The sequence below is a fragment of the Heterodontus francisci genome, chromosome 14 (genome assembly GCF_036365525.1).
Source record: "Heterodontus francisci isolate sHetFra1 chromosome 14, sHetFra1.hap1, whole genome shotgun sequence".
NCBI lineage: Eukaryota > Metazoa > Chordata > Chondrichthyes > Heterodontiformes > Heterodontidae > Heterodontus > Heterodontus francisci.
This window is the reverse complement of record NC_090384.1, coordinates 71,743,965-71,767,087: the sequence shown is the minus strand read 5'-3', so window position 1 is coordinate 71,767,087 and position 23,123 is coordinate 71,743,965.

The window sequence follows — 23,123 nt, the reverse complement described above, 5'->3', positions numbered from 1 at the left end:
GGGAAGTGTTGCTGCAACTGTACAAGGCATTGGTGAGACCGCACCTGGAGTATTGCGTACAGTTTTGATCCCCTTACTTGAGAAAGGATGTAGTTGCATTGGAGGCAGTTCAGAGGAGGTTCACTAGATTGATTCCAGAGATGGGGGGACTTGTCTTATGAAGAGAGATTGAGCAGTTTAGGCCTTTACTCTCTGGAGTTTAGAAGAATGAGAGGAGATCTAATTGAGGTATATAAGATGATTAAGGGGATTGACAAAGTAGACATAGAGAGGATGTTTCCTCTTGTGGGACAATCTAGAACGAGAGGTCTAGGGGTATCAGATTTAAAACAGAGATGAGGAGAAATTACTTCTCTCAAAGGGTTGTGAATCTGTGGAATTCACTACCCGAGAGTGCGGTGGATGCCAGGACATTGGGTAACCTTAAGGAGGAGATAGACAGGTTTTTAATTAGAAATGGGTTGAAGAGTTATGGAGAACGGGCAGAAAAGTGGAGTTGAGGCCAAGATGAGATCAGCCGTGATTGTATTGAATGGCAGAGCAGGCTCGAGGGGCTGAATTACCTACTCCTGCTATTAGTTCTTATATTCTTATGTAACTCTACCAACGTTATTTTTGATGTAGTTTAATTAAGGGTTTCTGTAATGTCACATTTATGGATGTTTCCAGTTGTACGGTACGGATCTCAGGACCAGTGCAGACCTCCCTTTGAAATGAATGGAATAGCCTCCTTCCCTTTTATAGCAGCGAGCTACTAAGTGCATGGCTATCAGCTAATTTTATTTGTAACAATGGCCCAGATTTTGTTGTAGAAACAAAGATGAGGCTATTATTAAGGAGAAAATAAACAACAACTTCCAGCAACCACATATGCACAGTTAAACATGAAAATCAGAAAATTATTATCCGAGTTGTCCTGCTCCTCCAGAAACCGGTATATCTCGCTGATAGACTCCGCATTCATGACATCAAATGACAGGAAGTTGCTATACTTACATAACAGATATCCATCAAACATGCCAAAAATGTTCGGGCTTTTCTGTGCAAATCTAAGTGAATTTTTAATCATGTTTTTCCCGCCAAACAACCTCTCCAGCACTGAAAATTAATCTTTTTACAAGTGTGGAGTTTCATTCTTTCAGATTTTAATTATTGGTGTAGATTTAAATAATAATTAATAAAATTTTTATCTACTTTTTATTTTGCTTTTATCTCTCTCTGTTCCATTTTTCTTCCCTTCTCTTTATTTTGCTTTCTGTACATAACTTGGCATTGACCTAAATATTCTAATTTGCACTTCCTGGTTTAGACTGCATGGCCAGAATTTTACGCCCCCAAAAGAGTGGGCTAGTCGTGGGGGTGGTGGGGGTGGTGGTGACATTAAAATGGAGTGGGAGGCTGGGGGGGGCCCCTTCCCAAGCCGCTCCCATCTCCGCTGCAAATTTACGCAGGCGACGGTGGCAAAAAATGGCTCCCCAGCCCCAGGCCAATCAAGGCCCTTAAGTGGTCAATTAACTAGCACTTAAGGGCCTCCACCTGCCAACATGGGTATTTTATCCTTGGCTGGCAGGCAGCTGAGGCCTCAGAAGGCTCGCCTGATGAATCTAGATGGCCTTCTTGTGGGCTGGGGAGTGGCCTTCCTGATCGGGCACCCTGTGGTCCACCAAGGGCCACCTCCGAAGGTCGAACCACCCCCAAAACACAACACAGCCCCCACCCCCCTCACTTACCGCCCCCCCCTTGCCCGTCCAATTGTCCCCAGTGAGGCCCTAAAACTTGCCTTTTTTCCGAGGCCGTCTTTCATCTTCCTCCTGAAGCTGGGTGTACTCCCAGCAGTGGCCACCGCTCCCTGTGGTGCTGCTGGGACTAAGAGCTGCTGGCCCACTGATTGGCTAGCAGCTCCATTAGGCGAGACTTCCTGCCTCAAGGTGGTGGAAGTCCCACCCAAGACCAATTATGGGCCAAGGGAGCATAACATCCAGTCTGGATCCCCAGGTCCTGTGGAGGCAGACTCGCCACTGACTTTTCGGCTCGTGGACGGGGTCCCCTGCCTAATGAAAAATTCCGGCCCCCATGTCTCATAAAGATTCTTCAATCTGTTAAGTTAAGGAGATGCAGTTCTCACAGGTCTAAGATCCTCTGTTGAGAATGCTGTGCTGTTTTTGATTTCTAATGATGGCAATTTCCAGTGCAAAAGCCCATAGAATGTCTGTGGGTAAGTGCAAGTAGGATGAATGGCTGGCACTGTTCATTCACCACTGATGACAAAATCTAGGCCACTATCTACTTCTTTGGCCTGATGTCATTCTTTGGCTGATTACATACCCGTCACATGCCTTGGGAGGTTTTCCTGTGTTAAAGGTGCTCCATGAATGCAAGTTGTTGTTATCTTCCTTGCTTTCTCTACCTCTTTTTGTACCTGTACACATACTAATTCTGAGACTCATGTGTTGCATTAACTCGAGGACAGCAGCATCATCTATGTATATCTTACTGCTTCTATGAGTTTTGTTAGTCATATTGCCTCAATAGCCCACATTATTCTCTTCTCCCACAGCATCAAAGATGTTTAAGATGAAATTATGCGGATCGAGTTACACTAAATTATAGGTACATTATTACTTGGGTCCTCTTCCAACACTCTTTATGTTAATTTGCTGGAAAAAACCCCAGCGTCTATGCTACCTATGAATCAAAACATCAACCTTATGTCTGTGATAAATGGGCTGTAGCATGCCTCAGCGCTAATGGCCTACCTTTTACTGCTCAGTTCTACCAGAAATAGTACCGATGCTGACCCTAAAAATTTCTGATCTGTGCAATAGGGAGGAAAGCAGTATCCTGCCAACCATATAATTCTAGCCAAAAGTACAGATTGAAATTTATTGTTTTGCATAAAGCTATACAGATGCAAAAATAAATCAGCAAATAAAATAGCAAAATGGTGCTTAACTCTCCATGATCCCTTTTTTCAAAGAAAATAAACTTACAAAATCTAATATTTTATGACTCTTAAAAATTCATAACTTGGTTGTTTCTAACTCCATGGTGCTCAGTCTCACTACAGTGTCTTGATCATGCATTTCAAATTGGTGAAATAAAGAATGACCAACTGCATGTGTGATTAGCATAGCTTATGAATCCTCCAAGCACAAAGTCATCAATCAGGCAATTTCAAACACACGATATAGCATCTTGAACAGGGCACAACTTGAAACACAACACTGTGCACATTTTGTCTGGGTTTCACACACCCAGGAACTGCTAAATGCTGTACAGAACACATCATCTGCCTCTCATATGATTAATTACCAGATCAAACAATCAAGCTCACTTTTTCACAGACAGCCTGACACCATTCTCAACTCTCATAAGAAAAAACACTTTCCATTTTCAACCTAATTAGTTCAAAATCATTCATATTCCCATATTTATAATTACAGTTATAGAAGACGAAAAGCACAACTTAATAATTTGTGAGAACATAAAGCTGAGTATTTAGAAAGCTTTCATCCAAATTTCCCATTAAGAAACTAGGTGGAAACATTCTGTCTCTATCAGAATTCACTGCACCACTTGGCAGAATCTGTGAGACCTGATATGAAACTTACCTTTCATCCAATTTGCCAAATTGCACTGGATCCCATGGGCTTTTACCTTCTTAACTCTCGTGGAGCCCTAGCAAAATTCAAATCAATGGGATTCAGGCAGAAAACTCTCCAATGGTGAGCATCATACCTAGCACAATGAAAGATGGTTGTGATTGTTGGAGACCAATCATTTGAGCCCACAACATCGCTGCAGGAGTTCCTCCGGGCAGTGTCCTAGGCTCAATCATCTTCAGCTGCTTCATCAATGACTTTCCCTCCATCATAAGGCTAGAAGTGGAGATTTTACTGATAATTGTACAGTATTCAGTTCCATTCACAACTCCTCAGATTCTGAAGCAGTCCACACGCTTATGCAGCAACACTAGAATAATATTCAGGCTTGACTGATAAGTGACACACAAGTGGCAGGCAATGACCATCTCCAACAAGACAGAGCCTAACCATTTCCCCAGGATATTCAGTGAATCTCCCACCATCAACATTCTGGGGATGACCAAAGACCAGAAACTTAACTGGAATAGCCACATAAAAACTGTATTTACAAGTCCAGGTCAGAGGATGAGTATTCTGCGGCAAGTGACTCACCTCCTCAGTCGCCAAAGCCTTTCCACAATTTGCAAAACACAAGTCAGGAGTGTGATATAATACTCTGCAATTTTCTAATTGCCTGGATGAGTGCAGCTCCAACAACTCTCAAGAAACTCGACACCATCCAGAACAAAGCAGCCTGCTTGATTTGCACCCCATCCGCAACTTTAAACATGCACTCCCTCCATCATGAGTGCACCATGGCTGCAGTGTGTACCATGTACAAGATGTACTGCAGCAACTCACCAAGCCTCCTTTGACCACACCTTCCAAACCTGCAGACTCTACCTCTTTTATATTAAACATGATAGAGAGGTTTAATAATCAATTGATAAGTTAGCCCCCTCCCTTGAAGGGGCACAATCAATAAACTGTAGCATAAACAAAAATTTCAAGGAAGCTTAACTAATCAAATTAAAATTCAGTTCTGGGTATTGATGAAGCACTCCAGTGCCCCCGGTGCCTACTGGTCACAGAAGGCCTCAAGCACACTTTTGACGCTGGATTCTCCCTCTCCAAGGGTACCTGGTATGGATGTAGCAGCAGAAAAGAGGCAGGCAGACCCATAACCTCTATCACGTAGAAGGAGGGGGCAGCAAGCGCATGGGACGATCACCTCAAAGTCACACATCATCTTGACTTGGAAATATATCACCACTCCTTCACTATCACTAAGCCAAAATCCTGGAACTCCCCACCTAACAACACTGTGGCAGGACCTTCACCACAGGGACTGTAGTGGTTCAAGAAGGCTGCTCACCACAACCTTCTCAAGGACAATTACAGATAAGAAATAAATACTGGTGTTGCCAGCAACACTCACATCCCATGAATAAAAGAAAAGAAAATTGTTTATTCCCTGTTGCAGTTAATGTTTTTATTCTTTTTGATAGATGGTAAGGTTGGAATGATTCCCTCCGTATAGCACGTTAGCCTCGTCTCCCATCCTCTTCAAGTGGAGACCCTACAGGGTTTCTCTGCTGTCCTGAGGGGAATCAGATTGTTACTTTACAGTTCATCTCTGTAAGGTATTTATATAATATGCTAACGATGTGATGACATCATGATGCAAATAAATACTTCATTGAACTGGCCATGCTTGGTGTCCATTTTGACTGTTCGAGACACCCAAATATATCACAGAAAATGGCAATGAGGATGAGCGAATAGTCTGTCAATATAGGCAGCAAACAGCAGCGGGGGCTGCAGTGAACAAGATTAGACAGCTTCTGATGACCTACCTGCTCAGATGACAGAGATTTTGTCTGGTTTGTGTGAAGCATGAGCCTCAAGCTGTTTCCTCAGTTGACTAGAATGCTACAAATCCTTGTGTGCATTGGATATAAAGTGCTCATTTGGGTAAGAGAATATTTTCAACCATCGCCTAACTTGTTTTAGGTATCACTGTTACAGACAGTCACAATAAAGTGTTTACTGAGTTCCTGCAGTTGCAAACAGGACAATATGGCTGCGCCCACAGGATACATCGGAAGGCTAGGAACATAAAAGATGGCTCAAGGATCATTCAGTTTGTATATTGAAAGAATGGACATGTTTTTCAAAGCTAATAATATTTTTGAATTCTTGAGCACAAGAAAGCAATTTTGCTAACTGAAATTGACCTAGAAGCATATGGCACACTAACAAACCTTCTTCCTACCAACTGAGGCAAAAGATGTGCCATCAAAGCAATCATCAACAAGTTGGAGGAACATTTCAACACTAAGCCACTAGAAATAGCGGAAAGCTACAAATGTAGATCCAGAAATCAGAAAAGTAGTGAAATAGTTAGTAAGTACATTGTGGCACAGAAGAATTTATCACTACATTGCAACTTTGGCACATTCTTAGACTATGTATTAGGCGACAGATTAGTGTGTGGATTGGTGGATGAAAGAATCTAATCGAAGTTATTAAACACACAAAATCTTTCAGTTGAGCTAGCATGTAAGATTGCTCCTTCTATAGAGATGGCATTAAGGAATGCTCAGGAATGTCATCCTATGCCAGTAACTAGTACAACTTCTATTCACAGTCAGAAGGCTTACGCCAAGCATAAATTGGGGAGACCTAGTCAGAAGAGTGCTGGTGGTAGCAGTTTAGTGTCTTGTTATTGCTGTAAAGGCAAGCACGTGGCACAAGCATGTCAGTACAGAAATGTCGAGTCCTTTAATTTCCAAAAGAAAGGCTATATTGCAATTGCTTGCTGAGCAAAGGCCAAAGCAGGAAAGGGAAATCATTCCAGTAGTAAGGGAAAACAGTGATGTTACAAGGTTGGAGTTCACACTCTTGAACTGAATCCAGAGTACTTAAGCAAAGAGGAGCTAGGGCTGTACAGCATTTGTGCCACTAGCAATTACACAAAATTCAGAGACTTTTATACAAAGGTGTTGGTAAATCAACAATAAATCAACATGCACATCGATACAGATGCAGATTGCTCCATTATGATTAGAGACATGTACAAGAGTGAATTCAATGATCTATCACCAACAGAAAGCATAATTCAGTCGAAAACCCACTCTGGCGAGGTGTTAGAAACATGTGGACAAATGGAGTGCAATGTCCCATATAAGGGCAAGTCCCTCAAGTTACCCATTGTTGTAGCAAGATATGTCAACAAACCAACGTTAATGTGCAAAGACTGGTTTCATAAGCTGAAGTTAGATTCAAAGCATGTTTTCCAAGTTGAGACAACCAAGAAGCTTGATCAGCTATTGAACTGTTACAGGAACATTTTCAAGGATAGCTATGAAGGTATTCTCAGTGTGAAAGTGCACATCTGAATTAGATCTGATGCAAAACCTGCATTTGCAAGGCTAGGCCAGTTCCTTATGCTCTCAAAACCCAGGCTGAAGAAGAACTAAAGAGGATGGAGAGGAACAGTGTGCAAGTGAAAACTGACCACAGTGATTGGGCAACCCCAATTGTAGCAGTGCCCAATTCAGACAAAACCTTGAGACGATGTGGGGAATACAAAGTCACAATCAACCAGGGAATGGATGGTGAGCTGTATCCACTATTGACCTCTCAAGACTTGTATGCAGAGTTAGTGGGATCCAAGCTATTCACAAATTTGGATTTGTCCCATGCTTATGCACAGCTGTCAGGAAAACATGCTATGTTGAATGAGGATTTTAAATTCATCAGTTGGAAATGTACATTAAACTTTCAAAAAGGAAAGCTAGAATCCTATATTTAATTTTTAAAAAGCTGGCAGCCAAGGTGGCCACCATGATTTGCATTGAAATCCCTCACATTCCAGGACATTGAAGTGGAGACGCATGTCTAAAAAGGCTCCCATCCAGGGCAATGGCTTGGACAGATGAGTAAATTATCGAAGATCCCGCTCATTAGTAGGACATTCAAAGTCATCTTGGAGCATTCACTAGTGGAGACAAACCTCCAGGGGTTAAACATTGACACAATACTATCTGAGAGAGTTAGGTCTTAGACTTTGGACCTCATTAAAGAAAAAAAATATTCAGAGAACCATGTGATAATCTCCTCAGTCTGTGTAAGGTTAGAGTTTTTTGTTACACACAGCAGACAGGCTTTGGGAGCTAACCTATGCAAGAGCCCAGTGGGGCTCTCTGTCTCTCTCTCTCTCTGTCTCTCTCTCCAGGTAACATCACAAGTTTTGAAATCTGTCTGCAACTGCAGAACATCCAAGTCTACCATTGCTACAGACAGAGACCCCAGGGAAGAAAGCCACCTACATCACTGTCTCCAAGAAAACCCTGAACCAGATGGATGGACCAGCTGTATGTGTACTTCTACCAAACACAGACTTTGGAACCATGAATTCAGCTGGAAGACAATTGAATTACCAGACACCACAGACTGTATATTATTTTTACTTGTGCTGTGCTCCACTCCAACCCAAACTATTCTTCATAACTCTGTAATCTATTTGTGTGTATGTGATTCTTGTGTGTTTGTGTGTGTGAAAGTTAGGGTGGAGTTTATTATTTTATTTAGATCAGGATTTGATTTTAAATAGAATTAACTAACCTCTTTCTTGTTTAAACTCAAGAGTCCGATTAGTTCTTTTATGATCCTATTACATAAAGGGTTGAACACTCACTGATTTAGTAAGCACATCCACTGTTCAAAAGGAATAAACTCTGTTGCTGTCAAACAAATAGAGGGACAAGAGGGGAGCCATTTGACCCCTCCTCACCTGATCATAACAACAGCTCAATGTAGGTCGAAAAAGTCAGCAGTATCTCACGATAATTACCCCATACATGGGGTTATACTACACAAAGCTGCTCTACGGTGTGATGTCTTCTCCAAAAATCCTCTGAGCTACAATGGATAAGATTTTGCAAGGAATGCCGCATTGCTTGTGTAATCAGGATGATGTTTTGTTTGCGACTGCAACAAAGGAAGAGAATCTTCAAGTTTTGAATGAAGTGTTAAAAAGGCACAATGACAACAATATGAAGTTGAAAAGGAGAAAGTGTGCTTTCGTGCAATCTGAGGTAGTGTAACTTGGTTGAAAATCAATGAAAAAGGACGATAGCCAGTGAAAGAGAAGATAGAAGCTATCAATGCCCCAAAAACAAAAGATGTTTCTGAGCTTAGATCTTTTCTAGGCATGGTTCCATGCTACTCTTGATTTCTGACTGAGCTTGCAACAGTATTAGCTCCATTGCATGAGTTGTTGAAGGAAGATGTGAAATGGGAATGGTCCAAAGCACAACAAGATGCATGTAAGAGAAACTTGACCAGTGATGCAATACTACACATGAACATACAAATTAGGAGCAGAAGTAGGCCATTTGGCCCCTCTAGCATACTCCGCCATTCATTCAGATCATGTCTGATCTGTGTGTTTTGAATTCCACACTCTCATCGTCCCCTGATAACTTTTGATTCCTTTGCCTAACAAGAATCTATCTACCCCTGTCTTAAAATACTCATTCATTATGACCCAAATCATGACCTGTATCTAGCATGTGATGCTTCAAACTATGGAGTTAGAACAGTGATCAGTCATGTCATGGATAATGATTAAGAGAAGCCCATAGATTTTGCCTTGCATACCAAAATTGAATGTAACTATGTGCAGATAGAAAAGGAAGGGCTTGAAAACATCTTTAGAATCAACAGGTTTCACCAGTTTTTGTTGGGTAGAAACTTTATACTAGTAACAGATCATAAACGCCTAATGACTATTCTGGGACCAGAGTCTGCAATACCAGCAATTGCAACATCAAGGATGCAGTGGTGGGCTGTACTTCTCTCACCGTACAACTACAATATCAAATATCATGGCTCAAATGGGAATGCTGTTGCTGACACACTGTTGCATTTGCCGCATAAGGACCCAGAAGTAGGCTGTGAAGATGCAATCTTCACAATCGGGATAGTAGATGATGACTTTCAAATAACTGCAACTAAAATTGCAGCTGAAACTCAGAAAGATTCAGTTTTTTAAAAAGTCTATGAACAGACATTGAACGGATGGAAAACATTTGACCAGTGTACAGATGAGGAACTAAAACCATTCCACAATCATCATAGAGTGGTAGTACCTAGTTCTTTGAAAGATAGGATTTCGGCAAAACTCCACACTGAAACCACAGGAATAGTCAGTATGAAATCCATAGCTAGTTTATTGGCCTGGTCTAGACAGTGACCTAGAATCACTGGTTCATAAAAATGCTATCTATCAAAACTGTAGAAAGAAGTCACTGTTACCACCAAGGCAGGAGTAATGCACTGTTAATTCAGTCCCACTACTCTACAGGTCACAGCATATTTGTAACGTTTCCCACCTACCAGAAATTAGCCAAATTAAACACCGTATTTATTCCCCAGAATAAAACACACCAAACCAGGTTTCTTTAAACAACAACAAATTAACTATTTATTAATAAACCAATTTTAAACGATAATGTGATATACATCTATGTACAAACAGATTTTATAACTTCTTATTCCTCCTAACCCTCATGCACACACATACATCCAAAACTCAACAGTTAACTATTTTTTAAAATGATGTTTTAAATTAGAACTGTTTCTTAGGAACAATAAAATAACTGGGTTGCAAGTCCTGGTGGGTTATTTCTGGTTCGGTAAGGTATCTCAGAGTCAAATAGTCAGATGCCACTCAAAGTCTCCAGGTGAAATTAATGAACAGTCTGTGGTGGGTAGGCATCCAAAGCAATTCATCTACAGCAGACACCACACAGATCTCCCAACAAAAGGTTGCAGCAACAGGTCTACTTGGACTTCTAAGTAGCAGTCCAACAGCGGAAACTTTCCAGAGGATTCAGGATCTTTCAAATGCAAAAAAAGGCAACAGGACTCACTTTTGAGGCAGAAAGTTTCCAGAGACTGGAGACTACAGGAATCTTTCCACCCTTAACAATGCAAGGCTTCCTATCAGCAAAGGAGCCTTTCTCCAAAGCAACTATTCTCTTTCTCTGGGTCTTTTCTCTCTCCAGGGGTCTTCTCCCCTCTCTTCAGGCAGGTCAAAACCACACCTTTAATGTAAGATTCTTTTTTTTTCAAAAGAGACAAGCATTCCACTCAGGGAGAGTTCTTTTTATGGTCTGCAAACCCCAAGTTTTCAGCAACAACCGATCTTTTACTTTCTTTCAGAAAGAGGTCTCTTTCTCTGGTTTCCAAAAACAGGTTCCAGCCCAAACTGTTTTCTTCTTGTAAAAGAGAAACTAAAAACTCCCAGCAGCCAGACATGTGACATTCATTTCTCTCTGCTGAGTGGCTTGGAAAAATAGATTTCCTTGCAATTTCCCAACCAGTTCAGCACTCACTGTTCACAGAGAAATCCTTTTTCTCAGTCTTAAAGACACACAGACAACTTTTTTCACGCCACCTAAAACTCCTTTGCAATCATGGCCATGGTCGATTCGATGATTTCAAAGAGTCCATGTGGATCACATGATCCTGGAAACGGATGAACCAAAATGTGAGCACAATCTTCTTGATCATAAGCTCATGTCAGAGTTTGAACCGATTCAGACTTCAGAGTCTGAAGTATCAATATTTGAGAAAGGAATAAGTCTTTTTCTAAGTTCTGAACCTAAACCCAACAGTCCAAAACCTGACTCCACATCAAAACCTGTAAGGAGATCAGAAAGACTTCATAAACCAGTTATTAAACTTGATTTGTAAATATTGTTTATTATAGATAAAAACACTTTTCTTTTGAAAGGGGAAGCAGTGTAATACATTTGTATAATATGAAATGATGTGATGAAGTCATGCCATAAATTAACATTCCTTGAACTGGCCATGCTTGGTGTTCATCTTTTCTGTTAGTGTTACCCAAATATATCACAACGTCTTCTTCTGGGAATAATTATCAAGCCAGCTACCTGAGGAGCAGGCCTACCAATCTGAGCAGCCATAAGTAAATTGTGGTGCAAAAGACCACTGAGATCAGGCATATAAAAAATAATGAACATTGCATCATCTGGTGCACGGCCTAAAAATCTTCAGTCATAAAGGTTGTGACCCCTCAGAGCAAATGGATTCATCCTTGCCATATAAAAATAAATTCTGCTTAGGTTAATAATACGACTAATTTAGTGTCCACAACTGCTATCATGTTTCTTCCATTGCTCGATAATGTGCCAGCTTGAGTGCATCCTTCCTCCTTAGCAAGATGAACACTTGCAGCTCAAGTATGCTGGGCAACATAAGTCAATATCTATATTGATTTGTAAATGAAGATTTGCACAAGATGCTTACTTAAAGGAAGGGCCAAATTAACTGGAAGCTGAATTCTGACAGGGATCAAGTCCATGATGTGCATGCATCAAACCATAAGTCCTGCCCATTAGGAAAGTCATCATTCTATGTATTAAGCTTAAGACAAAATCTAGGAGATTAAGATGAAAGACTGGAAAATGGACACTTAGTGATGGCTTTTTCACAGGTGCTCTTCTATTATCTACATCCTAGCCAAAACTTATAAAAATTTCACATACTCCAGAATAGTCAAAGTGATGTTGTTGAACTTTTGATTAACTGCCTGATTCACAATGATTACACATGATTATGGGCTGGATATATTTTAAATACATCCCTAGGATTCCAAGAATAATAAACCCAGTTGCTGTCAAAGTAACTAACTGTGACATGGCAGACTGTTCATGTTGACATTCATATAGTTCTTGTTTTACATAAATTATGCCAATTTCTATATTGATTTCATAAACCTAATTATAGACCTGTGTATAGGCAATATGAAATCATTGGTCAAGTCGAGTCTACTGACCAACATGAAAGGTAAAATATCCATCACATGGCCCACTGTGTACTTTGCACCTGCCCTGCTATTGCATCCTATTGACCAATTGGGTACATGTAACAGTACAAACAACATGTCGACATGAAGGGCTGGATTTTGTGCAGGAGGTGGGGAACACCGCCCCTCCATTTTTTCAGCCCCACGGAGTGATCCTCTGGTCTTTTAGGGTGAGAGTTTAAGGAGGCGGGATCCCTGTCCCTTTAAAGACTTAAGAGGGACGGGTATCCTGCCCCCCCAAGAGCTGCCGGCCAATCACAGGGCCAGCAGCTCAGCAGCACGGCAGCACCACTGTGAGTGGTAGCCACTGCCAGTACTGCAGAGGCCTCAAACCCAGGCCCAGCGCTGGAATCCCGGACCAGAGAACATAGAACATAGAACATAGAACAGTACAGCACAGTACAGGCCCTTCGGCCCACGATGTTGTGCTGAACCTTTAACCTACTCTAAGATCAAACTAACTACCTACCCTTCATTCTACTATCATCCATGTACCTATCCAAGAGTCGCTTAAATGCCCCAAACGTATCTGCTTCTACTACCACCGCTGGCAGCGCATTCCATGCACCCACCACTCTCTGTGTAAAGAACCTACCTCTGACATCTCCCCGAAACCTTCCTCCAATCACCTTAAAATTATGCCCCCTGGTGATAGCCCTTTCCACCCTGGGAAAAAGTCTCTGACTATCCACTCTATCTATGCCTCTCATCATCTTGTACCCCTCTATCAAGTCACCTCTCATCCTTCTTCGCTCCAATGAGAAAAGCCCTAGCTCCCTCGATCTTTCTTCGTAGGACATGCCCTCCAGTCCAGGCAGCATCCTGGTAAATCTCCTCTGCACCCTCTCTAAAGCTTCCACATCCTTCCTATAATGAGGCGACCAGAACTGAACACAATATTCCAAGTGTGGTCAAACCAGGGCCTTATAGAGCTGCAGCATAACCTCGCGGCTCTTAAACTCAATCCCCCTGTTAATGAAAGCCAACACACCATACGCCTTCTTAACAACCCTATCAACTTGGGTGTCAACTTTGAGCGATTTATGGACATGGACCCCAAGATCCCTCTGTTCCTCCACACTACCAAGAATCCTGTCTTTAAGCCTGTATTCCGCATTCAAATTCGACCTTCCAAAATGAATCACTTCACACTTTTCCAGGTTGAACTCCATCTGCCACTTCTCAGCCCAGCTCTGCATCCTGTCAATGTCCCGTTGCAATCTACAACAGCCTTCCACACTATCCACAACTCCAGCAACCTTCGTGACATCGGTAAACTTGCTAACCCAGCCTTCCACTTCCTCATCCAAGTCATTTATAAAAATCACAAAGCGCAGAGGTCCCAGAACAGATCCTTGAGGAACACCACTGGTCACCGAGCTCCACGCTGAATACTTTCCATCTACTACCACCCTCTGACTTCTATGGGCCAGCCAATTTTGTATCCAGACAGCCAACTTTCCCTGAATCCCATGCCTCCTTACTTTCTGAATGAGCCTACCATGGGGAACCTTATCAAACGCCTTGCTAAAATCCATATACACCACATCCACTGCTCTTCCTTCATCAATGTGTTTTGTCACATCTTCAAAGAATTCAATAAGGCTTGTGAGGCATGACCTGCCCCTCACAAAGCCATGCTGACTGTCTCTAATCAAACCATGCTTTTCCAAATAGTCATAAATCCTGTCTCTCAGAATCCTCTCCAATAATTTGCCCACTACCGACGTAAGACTGACTGGTCTATAATTCCCAGGGTTATCCTTATTCCCTTTCTTGAACAAGGGAACAACATTTGCCACCCTCCAATCATCCGGTACTACTCCAGTGGACAGTGAAGACGCAAAGATCATTGCCAAAGACGCAGCAATCTCTTCCCTCACTTCCCGTAATATCCTTGGGTATATCCCGTCTGACCCCGGGGACTTATCTGTCCTCATATCATTCAAAATTTCCAGCACATCCTCCCTCTTAACCTCAACCTGTTCGAGCAAATCAGCCTGTTCCATGCTGTCCTCACAAACGACCAGGTCCCTCTCACTAGTGAATACTGAAACAAAGTATTCATTTAGGACCTCCCGTACCTCCTCCGACTCCAGGCACAAGTTGCCTCCACTATCCCTGATCGGCCCTACCCTCACTCTGGCCATCCTCCTGTTCCTCACATAAGTGTAGAACGCCTTGGGATTTTCCTTAATCCTACCCGCCAAGACTTTTTCATGTCCCCTTCTAGCTCTCCTAAGTCCATTCTTCAGTTCCTTCCTGGCTACCTTGTAACCCTCTAGAGCCCTGTCTGATCCTTGCTTCCTCAACCTTAAGTAAGCTTCCTTCTTCCTCTTGACTAGCTGTTCCACATCTCTTGTCATCCAAGGTTCCTTCACCCTACGATCCCTTCCTTGCCTCATCGGGACAAACCTATCCAGCAGTCGCAGCAAGTGCTCCCTAAACAACCTCCACATTTCTGTCGTGCATTTCCCGGAGAACATCTGTTCCCAATTTATGCTCCCCAGTTCCTGCCTAATAGCATTGTAATTCCCCCTCCCCCAATTAAATATTTTCCCATCCCGTCTGCTCCTGTCCCTCTCCATGACTATAGTAAAGGTCAGGGAGTTGTGATCACTATCACTGAAATGCTCTCCCACCGAGAGATCTGCCACCTGGCCTGGTTCGTTGCCAAGCACCAAGTCCAACATAGCCTCCCCTCTAGTCGGCCTATCTTCATATTGAGTCAGGAAACCTTCCTGGACACACCTGACAAAAACTGCTCCATCCAAACTATTTGCACTAAGGAGGTTCCAATCAATATTAGGGAAGTTGAAGTCACCCATGACAACAACCCTGTTACTTCTGCACCTTTCCAAAATCTGCCTCCCAATCTGTTCCTCCATGTCTCTGTTGCTCTTGGGGGGTCTATAGAAAACTCCCGACAAGGCTCCTTTCCTGTTTCTGACTTCCACCCATAATGACTCAGTAGACAAACCCTCCTCGACGACCTCCCTTTCTGCAGCTGTGATACTATCCCTGATTAACAATGCTACTCCCCCACGTCTTTTACCTCCCTCCCTATACCTTTTGAAACATCTAAACCCTGGAACATCCAACATCCATTCCTGCCCCTGTGATATCCACGTCTCCGTAATGGCCACAACATCGTAGCTCCAAGTACTGATCCATGCTCTAAGTTCATCACCCTTATTCCTGACAATTCTTGCGTTAAAATAGACACACTTCAATCCATCATACTGGCTGCAACTTTGCCCTGTCATCTGTCTAACCTTCCTCACAGACTCTCTGCACTCGCTATCTGCCTGTTCAACAGCTACCCCATCCACTGATCCGTGGCTCCGGTTCCCATCCCCCTGCCAAACTAGTTTAAACCCTCCTGAAGAGCTCTAGCAAACCTCCCGCCCAGGATATTGGTGCCCCTCCAGTTCAAATGCAACCATCCTTCTTGTACAGGTCCCACCTTCCCCAGAAGGTATACCAATGATCCACATATCTGAATCCCTCCCTCCTATACCAGTTCTGTCACCACGTGTTCAGCTGCACTCGCTCCCTGCTTCTAGCCTCACTAGCACGTGGCACCGGTAACAATCCTGAGATTACTACTCTGCTCGTCCTGCCTTTTAGCTTCCAACCTAAGTCCCGATATTCGCTTTTCAGGTCCTCATCCCTTTTCCCAGCTATGTCATTGCTACCAATATGTACCACGACCTCTGGCTGCTCCCCCTCTCCCTTAAGAATCCTGTGGACTCGATCCGAGACATCCCTGACCCTGGCACCCGGGAGGCAACATACCATCCGGGAGTCTCGTTCGCGACCACAGAATCTCCTGTCTGTTCCTCTAAACATTGAATCTCCTATCACTATCGCTCTCCTATTCTCCCCCCTTCCCTTCTGAGCCACTGAGCCAGGCTCAGTGCCAGAGACCTGGCCACTGTGGCTTTCCTCTGGTAGGTCGTCCCCCCCAACCGTATCCAAAACGGTATACGTATTATTGAGGGGAACAGCCACAGGGGATCCCTGCACTGTGCGCCTATTCCCTTTCCCTCCCCTGACAGTCACCCAGCTACCTTTATCCTGTAACTTAGGTGTCACTACTTCCCTATAACTGCTCGCTATCACCCCCTCAGCATCCTGAATGATCCGAAGTTCATCCAGCTCCAGCTCCAGTTCCCTAACGCGATCTGCGAGGAGCTGGAGTTGGGTGCACTTCTCACAGGTGAAGTCAGCAGGGACACCAGTGGTGACCCTCACCTCCCACATCCTGCAAGAGGAGCATGCAACTGCCCTAGCTTCCATCCCCTCCGTACTAAATTGACAAAAGAGATTTTTAAAAAAAGGAAAACCTTACCTTACCAAACCCTCCACACAAGAGGCCTTTTGTTTTGGTTGGAGGAGGAGGATGGGTAGGAGACACTACACGTGTAGTGTTTTGGGTTTAGCAACTGCCCGAATATATAGGTTTACTTAACCAGCAGTCCCCTTGCCCGCCGAAACAAAAGGTAAGTTATTTTAAACTGAAACTCACCTTCCCAGCTGACACCTCGCTCGCCCTATCGCTGCTTCAGGAAAAGAGATCGGTGGGGGTGCTGGGCATTCGGTCCGGGGGAAGGTGGGGGGTTGCAGGGATGAATTACCTCCCAGTGGGGATCTTTTGTGGGCCACAAATTGCCCATGAAGGAAGAACCACTCCTCAAGCCCACAGGGAAGGTGCCTCGTTTTCCAAGGCAGCCTCCCTGCGTGGCAGAGGCTCCAACCCCCACCACTGATGTTAATAGGCCACTTTTCTCTGGGAAGGCTGTTAATGGCCTATCCTGCTCCGGGAAATTCGGAACTGGCAATCCCGGCATTGGGTTCCATGGCAGCCACTGCCACTCCGATTGTCCAGCTCCCCCCACATCACAAACCCACCATCAGGAGGAGAATAAGATTCAGACCAATGATCCTTAAATTCCACTGGTGTCCTACTGGACCTCTTCCATAACTCTGGCGAGACACCAGTGGAATGTCCAAGGAAATGCCAGAAACTGCTGAGAATGGCCATTTATGCAGTTTTACTTCAGATTCACGGGAGGCCCACCAGAGTAACAGCAGTAGACTGGGAGAATATCTGTGTAATTTCAGGTCCCACATATCATGTGCCTCAGTTGAGGCTTTATCATTTAAGTATTCAGATGGGCCAGCTAAAAATGGTTTATCCTTAATAAGGTAGACCATGTTAATGGGAAGGAAGAACAGGACTGATTCTTCAAACCTGGTGTATTCCTCCCATTTGCCTCACTTGCAGAAACAAAACTCCTGGATAAGTGTATGCATCTCACACACCATCAGTAATGAGGAGGTAGGCACCTTGTGTTGTTGGATTTTGCATAGTGGAAGTACTTACTTTAAAATTAGCTTGAAGAATGAAAGGAGCTAAAATAAGACTCAGAAGAGCAAAAATGGAAAAGAAGAATATTGAGCAAGATGCAAAAGGTTTTTATACATGCCTTCCCAGCAAACGGGTGGCCAGGATCCCAATTGTAAAATGATATCATGTGAACAAGGAATAGTATAAATTTAAAATGATGATTTTGAATTAATGTTCAATGAGGAACCCATAAACCAACTTCCAGAGGTGAAATGAAGACATATAATGCCATTATCACAATATGGTGGTGGGGAGGTGGAGTGTGGGGTGGAGCATGTGGTGGGGGTGGGCGCCTGTTTGCCATCTGAGGGAAATAGAACCTATTTGCATGCCCTCACCTACTCCACTAGCATTTGCACTATGATATCTGAGAATCTTTTGTCTGAAATATGCTGCTTTCCACCAAACTTTGAATAGCAGCACAGATTTACATTGCGTTAAATGAAACTTTGCATTAAAGGGTACATTCATTCTTTAAATGGGAAGCAGATCTGCTGGAAATTCCACCTTCCAATTGGACAGGCTTTCCATCACCACTGGAACTGCATGGGCAGCCAGCCAAAGAAATGCACATGAGACCTGATGAAAATAGTTCAGGGTTCAGAGTGATGATATTGGGTGTGGGCATTCCCATCACCCAGCCCACTGTGAGCTGAAAATCATCTGCAATTGTGTCGGAAATCACACATGCCAAATGGAAAAATATTAATTTTGTCGTATGAAGCTTTGATTGAGACATTTTTACTGGACGCTAAAAATAAATGTTTAAAAGAAGCAGAACTGAACAGCTAAAAAATGGCCATGCATATTTACATCTTGAGAAGACAAAGGTTGGCTGAGAGACAGAAGTAAACTACCTAGTCTAGCTGGAACAATGGGGATGCTCACTGCTTCAATTAGTGAGATTGGTTTCGTCAATAGTGATTATCAAAAGACGTCAATAGCCTTTGACTTTGAAAGAGCCAAAACCTCCCTCCACTGAATATGCCTGAAAGACTCTGGAGTTCCAACAACACTCCAGGAACTGCTGTTTCAAACAAAGAGATGGTCACATGATATACCTGTTGGTGTAACACTGAGGTTTTTGAACTGTGCCTCACAGAGTGAAAGAGACTGCAACTGAATTCTCTCTCTCTCTGTCTCTGTCTCTCCAGCAAAGTCACAGGGAAACCATGGTGGCAGCTTCTAAGCCTGAAGGCTACAGAATATTACAAGTGACCACCAAGAAGGCAATTGAAACTTCCCTTCGGCCTTCTGGAACCAGAGAAGCAAGCCTGAAATTGTGCGTGTGGCCCCAGCGAGGACTCCAAGACTTTAACTTCAATTAAGGATATTACAACCCAGTATTTGCATTCCATTTATTACCAACTTTACTTCAACCTCCCAACTCTTTCTTTCCCTCTGCATCTATTTGTGTCTGTGTATGTGCCTCTCGTATGCATGTGAGCGTGGATGCGTCACGTATTTTAGTAATTTTTACCAGTCTAGAGTGATAAGGTTAATAAAGTTATATCTTTCTTGTTTAAACTCAAGAAAACCTGTCTGATTGGCTCATTTGTAATTATATTTGAGGAACAGTGAGCAAGGGTTCACTGAGGTGGTAAGCGAAAATCACTGTGCTTTAAAAGATAAACCCTGTTACTGCTACTCCCATCATTCCATGATTGCCCTTAATGTTTTGAATGGCTCCCCAGAAAGTCAGGAAAAAAAGGTTTGGCTCTCTCCACTTAGTTTTAATTTTTCCTTCTTCCAAAAGCATTGGCCTTCCAGGTTTTTCCATCTTTGTTAAACCTGTTAAAATACAATGCACACCCTTGACTGTCTTGAAACTGGTTCCTCCACCTGTATCTGTAGTTTCAAGTTCATCGAGAAGGGGTGCAATCTTGAATTTTCACCTAAACTTGCATTACCACCGTCAGAAAAATTATCACCAGTATCTAGAAGACTCATCTTTCAGATAGGGAGTATCCTTCTTTCCCTCTGCAGATGAAAAACAAAAAAATCTTCCCATCAAAACCAATGCCATCAAAAGTGTCATGCCAAGGAACCTGTAGGTTGTTGCATTGGGAATTGTGGAATTTGAAAAGAAATTGCTTTTTAAAGAAAATGATATGCTTCAATTCCACAAGTTAATTGTTTTTGTCTCTAATCATGCCTCTAACTAGGGATCTCTAGATTGCAAAGAGAGCATTTTATCATGTTATTATCTCTGCAGAATGGGAGAAACCAAACTAGTTCCATTCAATTCAAGCTGCTCTAATTTAAGTTAAAATTTAAGTATTTAACTGATTTATTCAGGGCGCCATACATAATGTGATGAGTGAGGTGAAATGTATCTGTTGTTACAGTCAGGCTCAAGAATTAAAAGGAGTTTTTAAAGCAAGTGATGCAACAGTGATTACAGGATATTAAAATATTTTGGTATATATTATGTAGACTAATCAGTGTGACTTCATTCATTTCCTCTGGAGTCCCTAATAAATAAAAGAAAATTGTTTCTCTTGTATTTTCAGCACCAAAGCGAACCATTTCAAATGCAGCATCATTATAAAGGAAGAAAAGCATTTATATGGTAGCCTCTCAGTGGGAGACTCCTTGGCGTTACTAATGGTGTTGTAGACCAAAGAAAAGTTGAAAAATTGGCACAAAGGCTCAGTGCCAGCAGAAAATAGTAGCAAAAGTGGTGATTCAATGGCTTAAGTATTGCAAATTCAAAATACTTCCGTCCTCTAAACCAGCCAGACCCACAGTTTATTCCCTCACACTGTTGGATGTCCACTTCTTGTGGGTATCCTTTAGAAATTGTGTTTTGCAATGACTGAATATTGAAAAATAGTCCTACTCCTAAATGATTATTTAATTGAAGTGCCTACTTGTTCGAGAAGGGCACTTCTGAATGCATTGGCCCCAACACTCCTGAAATCATACCACAGTACTAAGTGGAGAGTTTCAATGGGACACAACTCTCTCATCAGTTTTACGCTACCAGTTACCTGAGTTATGCCAGTACAGGCAAGAAGGTGAGTTAAAGTTGGACATCAGATTTTATAGTGCTCCAATAATGTGGTTTTTGTATTCTGAGTTCATTTTATTGTACTAACATTTCAAAAATGACATTGTTATCAGTATGATTACTGACCTTTTTCAAATGATTGATAATCTAAGCATTGTGATAAATAAACTGAGAGCATGAGAAAGAAAACGAAGTATTCTACTGACAATTTAGTTTCCCACAGATATAGAACAGATAAAAATAAAATTAAAAGAGAAAGAGCTGCTGATAGGATGAGCCATACCCCCACTACCCTAACCCTCTTCTCCCAAATGTTTATATATAATCTAAAAGTTCAATATGAGAGATCATACCAAAACAATTGAATTCCTACATGTTTTGGTCCAAAAATCCTTAGGTTTTTTTATTCTATATTTTCAGTTCTGAAATAATTGTGGCATTATCTCACTTTGATGCCTCCAGGGTACTGTTACTACTGTAGCCATGCCAAGACTCATGTGTATCTGGAAAACAAATGTTGCTTTACCATTGGTGTGTTGAATTATTTTTGCACCAGTCACCTCCATGTGGAAAATTCTGTATCACTCATGGGAAACAAAAAATAATCAGCCACTGTGTTTTGTGTCATGTAAATAGTATTAGCAATGTTGAAAATGACAAAATCTGAGATTGTTTCAGAAGTACGTTTTTTAATCATCTTTTGGTTCCCCAATATACACTGCTCCTCCAAGAACTTTGGTATAACAATATTTCAGTGAGAGACTCGGCTTAAAACACATGGAAGGGTGTGAAGTTGCAGTACATATGTAATTGATATCCACTAAGCTATGAATTTTTAACGGTGCGATAAGTCTTAATTACTGGCAAACAATCTCTGTGACACTGAAAATTTACTTTTACAAGTGTGGGCTCTCATTCCTTCAGATTATAATTATTGTTAGAGATTTTTATAATCTAAGAACGATAATTATTTTTAAAAATGACTTCTGTCTCTTTCATCTCTCTCTCTTAATCACATCTTTCTTTCTTTCCTTATGTTGCCGTCTGTGCTTAATTTGGCATTGAATTAACTATTTTAACTTCCTGGTTCAGACTCTGCATGCCTCAGTAAGGATTTTCCAATCTGATTGGTTAAGGAGATAAACACTTCAGTTTCCAGATTCCCTGTAGAGGGTTCTGCACCAAAAAGGCTTTCTAATCACAGCAAGTTCCAATCCAAAAGCCCATAGAAAGTCTGTGGGCAAGTGTAAGTATAATGATTCTGGCTGTGTTTGTTAATGCTGACCAAAAAATCTGGGCCATTAGGACAAAAGATGTAGGTTTTAAGGATCAACTTAAAGTAGGAGGGAGAAGTAGAGAGGTGGAGAGGTTTAGGGAGAGAATTCCAGAGTTTAGGGCCTAGGTGGCTGAAGGCATGACCACCAACAGTGGAGTGAAAAAATCAGGCATGCGCAAGAGGCCAGAATTGGAAAAGCACACAAATCTTGGAAGATTGAAGGTCTGGAGGAGGTTACAGAAATAGAGAGGAGTGAGCATGAAAACTAAAATGCTAGAAATATGTGCATTCGTATAGTACGTTGCTGTGTCAAATGGCTCAGTGCTGCACCGTGCAATTAATTACTTTGAAATACGGTATCTGTTATCACATAGACAAATGTGGAAACCATTTTGCATGCAGCAAGAACCCAGAAGCAACAACAAGATGAATAACCAGTTAATCTGTTTTGGTGGTGTTAGGTACAGAAAGAATGTTAGTTAAGATACTGGCAGAACTCCCTTGATGTTCTTCCAATAGATGCCATAGGATTTTTAATATCCACTAGATAAGCAAAAGGGACTTTGGTTTAAATTCTCATTTGAAGGACAGCACCTCTGATGATGAAGAAGCAGCTAAGTATTGCACATTTAAAAAAACATATAGAAATTAATATCCATAGTATAAAAGGTGACCATTGTCCTCTGAAAATTACCAAATGCAGTGATTTTTTTCCTTACCAATTCACTTGCTCTTTTATCCTGAAGACTGACTCCTGGCTGAGTTTCAGAGGAGCTTGTCATCCTATAAATAACTTTAGTAGGTGGCCATTCCTTGTGTATGCAATGAGTGTCAAGAGGCTGTTCATTCACAAAAGAGACCATAGTTAAGCCTAATCCTTCTCTCAACCAACATCTACTACCAACAAAATGGGATCAATATTACAAACCCTG